Raw genomic sequence first — 12,925 nt, forward strand, 5'->3', positions numbered from 1 at the left:
TTCTCAATCTAAAAGGGAAGACAACAAGTAAACAGCTGTATACAAACAAAATAAACACAGGATAAACTGGAGATTTTTTTTTTGAGGGAGATTTTTCCCCCCTAGCATTAAGGAAGCAAAAATCTACAGGGTTAAGCAGTCCATACACACAGCATTTTAAAAATTAAATGCCTCACTTACTTTTGTTTCCTACTACTGAACTGATACGGTCACCATAGATGGCATACACATAGCATTCTTGGGCATCTTGGAAAGAGAGAAAGAAAACCAGCAAGAGGGAAAATGGTTTGGAACAGTGATTGCATCTCTTTAGGGAGATACAATAGGATGCTCTTGGTTTTATGACTCCAGATTAAAATTTAAAAAAAGAAAAGAAAAGAAATCATCAGCTTTAAATACTTCCTCTCTCTTTACAGCCTTTGGCAAAAGATCCTTACAGACCATGGAATTTTAGGTGAGACCTGAAAGATGCTAAGGAAGCCAGAAGTGAGAAAGAGGATGGAAAGAATTCCAGGCATGGGATAAGGGCAGTGAAAATGAACACTCCAGAGATGGAACGTCATGTGTAAGGAACAATAAGGAGGACAGTGTCACTGGATTAAAGAGTACATGGAAGGGAATAAGGTTAAAGGAGCCAGGTTATGAAGGTCTTTAAAAGCTAAACAGAGGATTGTATAGTTGATCCTAGAGGTAATAGGAAGCCCCTGGAATTACTGAATATGGTCAGACTTCTACTTTGGGAAAATCAATTTAACAACTAAGTGAAGGATGGACTGGAGTGGGGAAAGACTCGAGGTAAGGAGACCTGCTAGAAGACTACTGCAATAGTCCAGGTGTATCCAAGAGATATTACAAAGGCAGAAATAACAGGACTTGGTAAATAACCGTGTATGTGGGATAAGAGAGAGTGAAGAATCAAGGATGACACCTAGTTTGTGAACCTTGGTAACCTGGAGGATGGTGGTATTCCCAACAATAACAAAGAAATTTGGAAAACAGGAAGGTTTTGGAGGAAAGAGAATGAGTTTAGTTTCAGACATATAGAGTTCAATATGTATACATTGTAGGTCATCCAGTTCAAGATATCCAACAGGTAGTTGAAGATGTGAAAATAAAGGTCAGGAGAGTGGTTAGGGCTGGATTAGCAAATCTGAGAATCATTTGCATAGAGATAATTATTGAATCTCTTGGGGCTGATGAAATCATCAAGCAAAACAGTACAGAAGAAGAAGAAGGGCTCAGTACAGAGCCTTGAAGGACACTCATTAGTAGGCATGACATAAATGCAGATCCTGCAAAGGAGATCAAGGAGTCAGGTAAGACTGGTAGGAGAAAAACCAGAAGAGTGCTGTCTAGAAAACCTGAAGAGTAGAGAGCATCAAGGAGTAAAGGGTGATCGATAATATAAAAAGCTACAGAGATGTCAAGAAGAATGAGGAATGAGAAATGGCCATTTCATTTGGCAATAAAGAAATCACTGGTAACCTTGGAAAGAGCAGTTTCAGTGGAATGATCAAGTAAGAAATTAGAATGCAGAGAGTTAAGAAGCGAAAAGAAAGGAAGTGGAGGTATTGATTGAAGATGGGCTTTTTTCAAAGAGTTTTAGCTATAAAAAGCAGAATCATATAGCTAGTGGGATATAGGACTTGAGCTAGTGGTCCAACAAGATCAAGTGAGGGCTTTTTGTGGATGTGGGAAATACAGACATGTTTGTATACAGTAGGAAAGAAGCCAATAGAGAGGAAAAGACCGAAGATTAATGAAGGCAGAGATGATTAAGATAACAATCTACTGGAAAAGATGAATGGTGTGGGATCACTTGTACATGTAAAGAGTTTTGCCTTGGCAAGAAGAATGGCCTCCTCTTCATGGGAGACAGAGGTGGGGTGAGAAGGGAAAAGAGAAAGCAGCTCAATGTGCGAAATGAGAAGGAGGAAAGATGAGGAAGCTCTCTATGAATGGCCTCAATTTTTTCAGTAAAATATGAGGGAAGATTCTCAGCTTAGAGGACAGAGGGAGGAGAATCACAGATATTCTCAAAGGAGATGAAAGGATTTGGAAAAGTCATTGTGGCAAGTGAGACAATTAAATGAAAAGATGAAGGAGGAATAAAAGTATAGTCTTGCCACAATGAGGGCCCAATTGAGATTATGTAACATAAATTTGTACTGGACCATATTAACATGGTTTTGTAATTTTCTCTTACTTCATTCTGTAATATGTGAATAGCAGTGAAGATGGCAGATGGTGCCCCAAAGTAGAACTGTTTTATTTCAGTAGTGAGGTTCCTATTAGCAGATATGATATAGGACTGTATGAATGGTTACATCTTTAGGCTGTTGTTGAGGACATGCCTGGAGATGCCAAACTGGTTCTAGTTCCCTTCTCTGAAGCTACATAGAATACTCTTCTCCCTCTTTAACAATGACATTCATTTAAGCAATTGAAAATTTAATCACAAATTCAACATCTATTAAGCATGTATTAAGCTACTGTGCTAGGCAAGACAGATACAAATACAAAAACTAATCACTCTCTTATCAGTGAAGTTACATTCTATGAAGGAACAGGGAATACAAAATGCATACAAGTAAACACAAAGTACATATAAAATACAAAACAATTTCAAGAGGGAAAGAATGCTAATAATCCTGGGGGACATGGAAAGGACCTCCTCTAGAAGATGACACTGGAACTGTGCTTTGAAAGGAGCTAGGAAATCCAAGAGGCTGAACTGTATTCTAGACATGGTGACCATTGTACGCACATGGAGTAGCTGAAAAGCCACTATGTCTAGAATTAAGAAACCATGAAAGAGAATAATATGAAGTAAGGTTGGAAAGGGAGATGGGACTCATATTCTGGAACTTTAAATACAAGGCCAAAGATATTCTATTTTTTCCCATAGGTGATAAGGAGCTACTGCAGATTTCAGAGAGTGGTGGCACTAGAGGGAGACAACAACTTGGTCAGTCAGATCTGTTTGAAAATTCTTGCATAAAAAGGTAGAGAAATGTAGGCTAAATGATAGCATAATCAGATAGAAATCTAACTCAAAGAGTAGTTTCTAACGGTTCTACATGAACATATTAGTAGGAATCCAGTGGAATGGCCCAGGGACCTGTGCTGGAAACTATACTATTAAATATTTTTATCATTACTTGAATAAATGCACAGATGGCACATGTATCAAATATGCAGCTGACACAGAGCCAGGAAGTAACACAATGGATTACAGATTCAAGATCCAAAAAGACTATGACAGGCTAGGAAACTCTGCTGAATATAAAAAGGTAGAATTTAAAAGGGATAAATGTAAATAAAGTCTTATATTTGAGTAAAAGAAATAGACTTGACAATAAAATGAAGAAAGCCTCACTAGAAAGCAGTCCATAATGAAAAAGACTGGAGAACAGCAGGTTTAATAGTTCACAAGCTCAATGAGTCAGCAATGTGATATGGCAGCCAAACAACAACAACAACAACAACCCAACAACTACCAGTGTAATCTTGCTATATTAACATAAATATAAATTCCAGGAATAAGGAGCTGATTGTTCCACTGTACTCTGCTCTAATCAGACTCCCTCTGGAGCATCTGGTCTAGTTTGTGGCATCACATTTTTTTCCCAATATGTTATTCTCGTATCCCTTTACAGACAGCCAATATTCCTTATAACAAATGAAAGAGAGAGGAGAAAAAAGTTCAGAAAAACTAACCAACATATCAAAAAAGTCAGATAGGATATCCAGAGTTCCAAAACCAATAAGGATCTGGACTAAGAAAAGGTGACTGGATTTTGCAGTTCAGGTTCTTTGGTAACTCTGGAGAGAGTCTTTTCAGTTGAGTGATGAGGTCATCAGACAGATTACAAAGGACTGAAAAGTGAAAGTAGAAAAAGTGGAACCTTGTACTCCTGCCCCTTTGTTCATCTGGGATCCTCCTCAGACCTGTGCCTCATTCAGGCTTCATTCTTATTCCCAGGGCCTTCTTCTGGTCCTAATGCCTCTAGACTCTGTCTCCACCAAGGGCTTTCTCCAGGCTCCAGCAACCATGCTGCAAGGAAGCTAAATATTTCTTCCAGACACTACAACCCCCTGCCCCTTGATCCAACACCCCTCACCATATCTCCATGTGCTCCTATAAAGTAAAGCTATAAACTGCCATAAAGTAAAGTTTCTAGGCCCTCACAGGACACAATATAACCACCTGTTGTGAGTCTGGGCCTCAAGGAAGGACCTTGAACAGCCTAATTACCTGATTCTCTCAGTGGACCTCTCTTGACTCACAGATCAAAGATAAGCATAATCCTTTCCCCTTGTACTCTACCCATTCCAGTAATCATGAACCTTCCATTGCACAAACCCTGTTCCTCATTCCCAGCTACCTGCTTCCTTATTCCCATCAGCTTCAACCCTACCTGCCCAATTTCCCATCTAGATCTACCTTTCCATTACTGAAGACATATATGGAGGCCTGCTCCATAACTAACAAACTTACTTTCATCATACACCCTTTCCATTTTTTATTCTGGCACAGAATAAGAGACCTGGCTCCCCCTGGATGACACGACAATGCTGGCCACCCTTCCTAGTACTGGCTGCTCTTTCACTCATATCCCCAACTCACTGGTCATGGTGAGGGAGTTGGTATTCTCTTGCTCCCCCATTGCCACTTCGACCCTCCCTCTAATAGTATAATTCTGCAACTTTTCCTTCTTTGAGGTTTTCACTAATCAAATTTACTACCCAATTGAGACCCTATGAACTTTATCTATCAACCTCCAGGGTGTTCTCCATTCGTCCTTAATGAGTTCACTGAATGGCTCATAGTCTTTCCATCTACCTCAACTCCTGCCCTCATAGTAGGGAATTTCAACATATATATTAATGCTACCTCCACCACTGTAATTTTTCCTTTCTACTATTTGCAATCTACTCAGTTCCTATGACCTACTCCTGCACTCTACCTCAGCCACACAAGAAGATGGTTATCCCTGGATCTTGCTATTACTCACAAGTCTTCCACTTCCAAGTAAAAGAACTCTTAAATAATTTTATCTGAACATAATCTTTCCTCATTTCACTTTTTCCTATGAACCCCAAGCCCTATTCTTCATTCTCACCATGCCCTTTAATCTCTCAGCTCCTCAGTACTTTTCCAGGTTATCATCCCTGAACTGGCTATACTCTCCTTCCTTCCCTATCTCAATCCCTTGGTGAGTCAGTTCAACACTACACTACCTTCCACAGTCAAATCCTTTGCCCAATTTTCCTATTATTTCATGTCTCGCCAAATCACAAATCATCCACTTCCTTTGCTCCTATTCCCATGATCTGAATTAAGCTGGATAAAATCATAAAATCATGCTGACTACATCCTCAGATTTATGATATGAAATTTGAACTGAGCATTCATTATAGAAAGGCAATCCTTTTATATCTCTCTAACCAATTCTCTATTTCACCTACTGGAGTTATTCCAAACCTTTTGTTCTTCTAGAAGCTTCCCACAGCACCCCTTTCCCCGACCTTCTCATTTAAGGATTTTACTTTATACTTATAAGAAAATTAGGACCATTCACCAAACTCAACATGCCCAATACAGGACCTTTCCCAAAAAAATCTTTCCCTATTTCCAACCTTCCTAGCATGATTAAGGGCACCACCATCCTCCTAATCTCCCAGGCTCTCCAGCTTGGTGTCATTCTCAGTGGGTAAGGATATGAAAAAAGTTATTTTCAAAAAAGAAGAACTGCAAAGTATTCACACCCACATGAAAGAATGCTCCATCAAATCAAAACAACTATAAGGCTTTACCTCACACCCTGCAAATGGGCAAAGAAGACAAAAAATGGCAACAGTCAGGGGTTGTGTGGTATAGCACACACTAATATGTTGTTAGTGGTTCCTGTGAAATCGTACAACCATTTTGGAAAGCATTTTGGAATTATGCCGATAAAGCAACTAAAATGTCCATACCCCTTAACCAGAGACTCCATACTCTAGTACTCGGCTCATACCCCAAGGAAGCCATTGATAAGAAGAAAGTCCCCAAATAAACCAAAATATTTATAGCAGTACTTTCTTGATAGCAAAGAAGTAAGACAAAATAGATGCCCATCACCTGAGAAATGGTTAAACAAACTGTGGTACATAAATGTGATGGAGTGTTACTGTGCTATAAGAAATGATGAATGTGACGAATACAAAGAAGCAAGCAAGGAAAGACCTACATGAAATGATGCACACTAAAGTAAACAGAGCCAAGAAAATAACATACACAACTACAACAATGTAAATGGAAAAGACAACCATATAAAAAAAAGTGAATGTAGCAAAATTATAAAGATCAGGCATAAGTGGAATGAAAAAATATGAGAAGACTCCCCCAACCCACCACTTCATGAAACTGTGAGGTCCACAGGCGTTGCACATTGCATGTTTTCAGAATTTTTCAATACTTTGATTGTATTTTTTAATTGAATTTTCCCCTTTCATTTTTTTTAATTGTTAAAAAAATACTATGTTTTTTAATATGGAATGGCTCTCTGGGAGGTGGGGAGGGAAACTTAGGTAAACTATGATGATGTAAAAAAACAAAAAACATCAATAAAAACATTTTTAAAAAGAAAATTTTCACCTCAATGCCCCACAAGAATCTTAAATTTGAGATATGTAAATGTCATTCAGTATCTTCCTTCCCAAACCCATATTAACCTTCCAAACTTGAGAATACCTTCACCCTTTCAATCACTCAGGGTCAGCACTTCAGAATTATCCTCAACTCTTTACTGCCCTTCACTTCTCCATCCTCATATGCAACTGGCTACCAAGTCAAATCGCCTATACCACAAATTGCCTCAAATGTTCTCTGTTCTCTCATCACACAGTTCAGATCTTTACCACCTCTCACCTAACTATAGTAATAGCCGACCAACAGAACTCAATACTTTTTGTCTCTTCCCCTCTCCATTCTATACTCCAGACAAATGGTCAAAAAATATTCCTAAATCACCAAATTCACACCATGCTATTCCCTTTTTTCAGAAAGAACAACTGCAATGCAACTCTGCTTGTTAGAACATGTGGGCGCAGCTAGGTGGCGCGGTGGATAGAGCACCAGCACTGAAGTCAGGAGGACCTGAGTTCAAATCCAGCCTCAAACCAAACACTTGATACTTACTAGCTGTGTGACCCTGGGCAAGTCACTTAACACCAGTTGCCTTAAAAAACAAAAAGAACATGTGAAGAATATTTGATAGGACTTTTAAATAGCAGCCTATTTAATAGGCTCATTTTAATACCACAGATCACAAACCTGTTGAGTGATTTTTATGCCACTAGTATTCTACTGAGGTGTTTTTAAGGGTTACCTATAGACTTATTAATAGGATTAGTAATATTTGAAACTGTTCATTCATCCAGGTGACTGCAAAATTGGAGTCAGCTTATACAAGCACAGCTTTAAACAGTGTGTCATAGCTGCAGAATCCTAAGAAGGAGCAGGAGTCAGCTAGTCTTACAGTGACCTGAAATGGACTGGCCTCTTTTGAGTGAAAGATGTGTGACTTGCAAAGAAAAAAGCCATAAACAGTGGTGAGCTGTACAGACAGCTGCTGTGGCTGCAAATTGTAGAACTGTCTTTGTAGGCCTATGTAGTGGAAGGGACGGAATCTCCATTTACACACCTAGAGAGCTCAGTAGCTCTACTTTTAAATAAAATGTTTATTAGATACCAAAGAAAAGGGTCTTGTAAGTGAAGTATATCTGATTTAGCAAGGCTTTTGACAGACTTATGATACTTATGGACAAGGTGGAATAGCATAGGCTAGTTAATGGCACCTAGGTGGAATCATAGAGGGTTAAACAACTATATCCAAAGAGTGTTAGTAAATGGATTGATTGATGTCAACTTGGATGGAGATCTCTAATGAAGTGCTGCAGGATTCTGGTGTTGGCTCCATCAGAGACAGTATATTTATCAGTGAATTCATAAACACATTAAGTCACTGGGTGTGAATCAGAAAGTTCTCAATTAAGGAAACTATGCTAATGTCTAAAATAGGTACTGTTATTGTTAGCAGCACAAGATTATTTGCCCTCTGTCACTAAACCTTTTTAAGGTATAAATCCTACAAAATGTTCTTCAATTTTTTTGATGCTACTATATCCCTAAGACTAACAGAAAATGATGAGAAAGTACTCTATCAGGAATAAGTATACTCACAGAGACAAGTCACAACAGGATCACTCTGGTCAAAGGGAAAACTGATTTTACAAACTTCCTAGTTTCCTTTATTCTTTTCCATAGTAGCCTGTTGGAACCTGCCAAGGAAAAAAACATATGCATATTAGAAAAACAACCTTTAAAAATAACTTGAAAATATTTAAAGTTCTATTATATTTAACCTCTTGCCTAAACTTGGTCAGCATTAATTGATTATTTGATAGGTGCAGCGCACACACTTTGTGTGCTATAATAGGCACTACAGTGAAGAACAGCAGAAAAAAATCATCTTTGACTTCAAAGAGGTTGCAATCTTGTAAGAAGTATAGAATACACACATGAAACAACAACGGCAACATATCAACAAATGCAAACTAATACAGTAGAAAACGGGCAGCACTCAGGGTGACAAGTAAAGGAGTAATCAGGTGAGCTGCCATGGAATGCTTCCTAAAAGAATCAATCTAGAAAATGCATGTGAAGATGAGAGCTGTGCATAGACAGCAAGAGGAACCAACAGATAAAAGCAGAGAAGAAAAGCAAGTCATGAGCTGAGGACATCAAGCAAATTAAATGAATCCATAGAGCAAGATGTTTACTTTGGAAGAGAGAAGTATACAGGAGTTAGAAGAGTAAGGGCCTTGAAAAACAAATAAAAATTCTGGGAGACACTTCCATCTTACGTGACCAAAAAAGAGAAATCTGTAGAGAGAAACAAAGCAGTCAAGAAGATCAAATGAAAATGAAAATAGCACAACTGAGAAAAGATTATTTTATCCAAAAATCATATCAAAAAGCAAGATATGTACTTAGGAAATGGCAACATAGAATATAAATTCAAAAGCCTTATCCAATCTCATATGAAGTATCACGTTCAATTATGGGCACAGCTTAATTATTATATTGGTAAGCCAGAAAGTATCACATCCTCAAGCTTATTTTCTATTTATTTATTTGTTTGTTTGTTTAATCTTATCTTATTTTATTTTATTTATTGGCAATTGGGGTTAAATGACTTGCCCAGGATCAAACAGCTAGTAAGTGTCAAGTGTTTGGTCTGAGGCCAGATTTGAACTCAGGTCCTCCTGACTTCAGGGTCGGTGCTCTATCTACTGTGCCACCTAGCTGCCCCTGTTTATTTTCTTTTTTAAAAATTATTTTTATTAATGCCTTTTGTTTTTGCATCACATTTACTTCTAAATATATACACTCTCCCATCCCACTTCTTAGACCTAATGAGCAATTCCTCTTAACAAAGATTTTAAAAGGCGGTGAGGAGAGAGTAGTTCAGCAAAAACAGGGAACACATAGACCATGTTTGACAACATATGCAATATTCTATACTCATAGACCACCACCACCCCCACTTTACAAATAAGGGAGGGAAACTCCAGCTCGTTTTCTTACCAATATTTTCAGTACTCAGGATTTATTTTTGCTAGATTCTGCTAAAGAAGAGAAGGCTATAACATAATTATCCTCTCCCACACCCAGTATCCCCACCATACCAATTATATTAAATTTCAGACCTAACAATGAACCGTGTTTGCTCATAAGACTGAATGGGAAATCCTGTCTGTGGCACCTGGATCCATTACAAATTTCAAGTAAAACATCAGCTTCAGACTGAGGAATGTTTCTAGAAGTATAGAATGTTTCCTCTCATTGGTCTTTGAGAACAAATGAAAAAGCAAGAGAGTCTGTTGCCCTGTATATCCCATCTAGTAAATAAAAAGGCATAGCAAACAAAACTGTATAACTTGGTATTTTTAAATTTTTTAACTGGCCTAGCTGAAAAATGCACTAAACTTCTAAATGGATGGAGAAACCAACACCTACATTAATTTCAACTTTTTTCCTACAAAGTTTAGCCAATATAAATCAATTACCATACCAGCAGAGCTTAGAAACTACTTAAGTCATATAATACCTAATCTCCTTCATCAAGCAGGATAGGGTCGTCAAAGGCAATACCATTTTAGAATATAAACTCACTTGTAACATTTTATGGGGAAGGGTGGTGCAACATTATAGCAATATCAACTCATAAAACAAAGCAGTGGAAGAAAAAACACATTTAAAAGAAAGCCTGGTGAGTGAGGCAGGCTAAGCAAAGTCATACAGAGGTCTTTTAAGAGGAAACTGGGAAAACAACAACTAGGGAAAAAATGAAATGACCTGTTAGGGTTTTTATAATAAACTTTTTTCACCATCAATGAAAAGACAGCCAACACATTTAGACTCTAACTGCACAATCTCATAGGTGGTACCTGAGGCTAGAGAAATGGCACTGAAAAAAAGACGTACCAGACCAAATTTAGAGATCTGTGTTGGAAGTGACAATTTTGAATATACTGATGAATTAACTCTCAATTTATCTGAAGGAAGGGAAGATAACAAAAGTGTAGGGGAAGAAAACCCTCAGACTTATTACCTTTAAAAAAAAAAGGCACCCTAAGGAATATCAATAACTACAAAAAACATTTGCCTATTTTCCCACTTATATAAAATTTTAGAAAAACAATCTACACATGTCACCAGATGAAGGTATAAGGGAATAAGCAGATTTTCACAAATAGCACTCCAAAGTAGACCACATCTTTACAATCACACAATTGAAAAGTGCAAAAAAATAATATCCCATTGTGTTTATTGTTTGCTCACTTTTGTCTTTGCATTCCCAGCATCAATAGTGCCTGGCACAAAATGAGCACTTAATAAATGATAGAACATTGGATTTAATCTAATAAGATAAAATGCTACAGGGATAAATGAAAAGTCTTGCAGTTTGATACAAAACAAAAATCAATTTCATAAGCACAAGAAGGATAAGGCATGGTTAGAGAGTAGTTCTGAAAAAGATCTGTGAATTTTAGTAGACTACAATCTCTGAGTCAACAATATGGTATGGGAGCCAAAAAAAAGGACAAAGTGAAATTGGGCTGAATTAAAAGGAGTGAGCTGAGGTGATGTGAAGGTAACCAGCATGACAGCAGGCCTTGAGATCATGCTCTATGAGAAGCAGTTCAAGGAGCTCACATATATACACTGGAAAAGATAAGGATCTGCAGACATGATAGCTGTGGTCTTTTTCCTATTTTTTTTTCCTATTGTTTTCTCTTCTCTCCTTGGCCATCAGCTGATAATGTGCCCCTACACTTTTATTTTCAAAGCCCTTCTTCATTCAACCCCTATGCTCCTCTCTCCTCCAAACTCCAAAAAAATCCCGAATTCTGATCTCTTTTAATTCTAGCACCTTCTCTCTGTCGATTGCTTCTAATTTATCTTGTACATAGTTTGATTGTACACTGTTGTTTCCATGTTTTTTTCTCCATTAGGCTGTGAGCTCCTTTTTGCCATTCTTTGTATCCTCAGCACTTAGTATAGTACCTGGCATGTAGCAGGCTCTTAATAAATGTTCACTGACTGACAGACTCTCATCTGCACAGACCCTATGTATTTGGCTAATTTTCTCGACATCCTTCCACATAATTCGCTTACTTTTGCCTCTACACAAGCTATTTTTTCTTCTTGTCTATACCACATGCTCTAATCTTCAAATCCCAGATTTATTTCATTCAGGACACATCTCACTGCAACCAATTTTATACTATTCAGTCCTTTACTTACCTCTCCTCAAACAATGCTCATCTGAAACAGTATTCAAGTCACTTAACCTCCCTGGGCCTCAGTTTCTTCATCTCTAAAATAAGGAGGATGGACTAAATACTCTCTGAGGTCCGTTCAAGCTCCACATCTATGATCCTATGATGCTTCCAAGTAGACTGCAACCTCTTTGAAGGCAAAGTATAGATACCCTATATGATCCAACAACCTTCCAGCTTCTATCTTTGCTATGCTAACTTACCTGCTCCACAAGAAACATGCTCAACATTTCAAATCCACTAGGAAATTTATAGAGTGAAATCTAAAGTAGATAATTATAAAAAGGCTCACACACAGAAAAAGAGGCTGTTTTATATGAGCTCTACCAAGATTCTACAACTAGTCCCAATGATAATTTGAAGAAGCTCAGAAAACAGATTCAATAGAAAATCTGAGTTAGCATTATATCAATATAGTAGAGCTAACTAGGTAAAAGTACCTAGTTAAGGAGCCAAAGTACCTAGTTAGGGAGCCAAAATCAAAAGTCGTTCTGCAATAAAAGGGATAAAAGGCTAATGGACTGTGTGGCTGTTGAGTTACAACTATTGCCATCACTCAATCTGTCTAATCCATGATCTTGAGTACAAAACGCTATAGAAGTAGGCAAAATGAAACATTTGCAGGACTCAATTATTTCAAAACTAAGGTCCCAAGCTCAGAGTCCTCAGACAAAAACTAAAAGGCTGAGCCAAGGCTCTCTTAGCAAAGTGGCACAATGAACAGAGTACTTACCCTGGAATCAGGAAGGCCTGAGTTCAAATATGGAAGGAAAAGGAGAAAAGAGGAGGGACAAGAAAAGAGAAGAGAGAGTATTTATGTAGTGCTTACTATGTGCCAGGCACTGTGCTAAGCACTTTACAAATATTGTGTCTTTTGATCCTCACAACAACCCTACAAGGTAGGTGTTATTATCCCCATTGTACAGTTAAGGAAATTGACACACATACAGGTTAATGACTTGCCCAGGATCACATGGCTAAGAAGCATCCGAGACCGGATTTGGACCCAGATCTAACTCCATGCCCATCA

General features: G+C 37.9%; 1 protein-coding gene across 6 annotated transcripts in view; it reads right to left on the reverse strand.

Moving 5' to 3' along the window:
* The window catches only part of PTK2 (protein tyrosine kinase 2), a 437,298-nt gene that overhangs the window by 380,448 nt on the left and 43,925 nt on the right, over positions 1-12,925 (reverse strand). For all 6 annotated transcript variants that reach the window (XM_078153772.1, XM_078153765.1, XM_078153766.1 and 3 more), the window contains one exon: positions 8,231-8,328. The gene's annotated coding sequence lies outside the window, so the exon portion shown is untranslated. The remainder of the gene's footprint in view (positions 1-8,230; positions 8,329-12,925) is intronic.

The sequence above is a fragment of the Phascolarctos cinereus genome, unplaced genomic scaffold (genome assembly GCF_003287225.1).
Source record: "Phascolarctos cinereus isolate Bilbo 61053 unplaced genomic scaffold, phaCin_HiC Scaffold_4;HRSCAF=312, whole genome shotgun sequence".
Classification (NCBI taxonomy): domain Eukaryota; kingdom Metazoa; phylum Chordata; class Mammalia; order Diprotodontia; family Phascolarctidae; genus Phascolarctos; species Phascolarctos cinereus.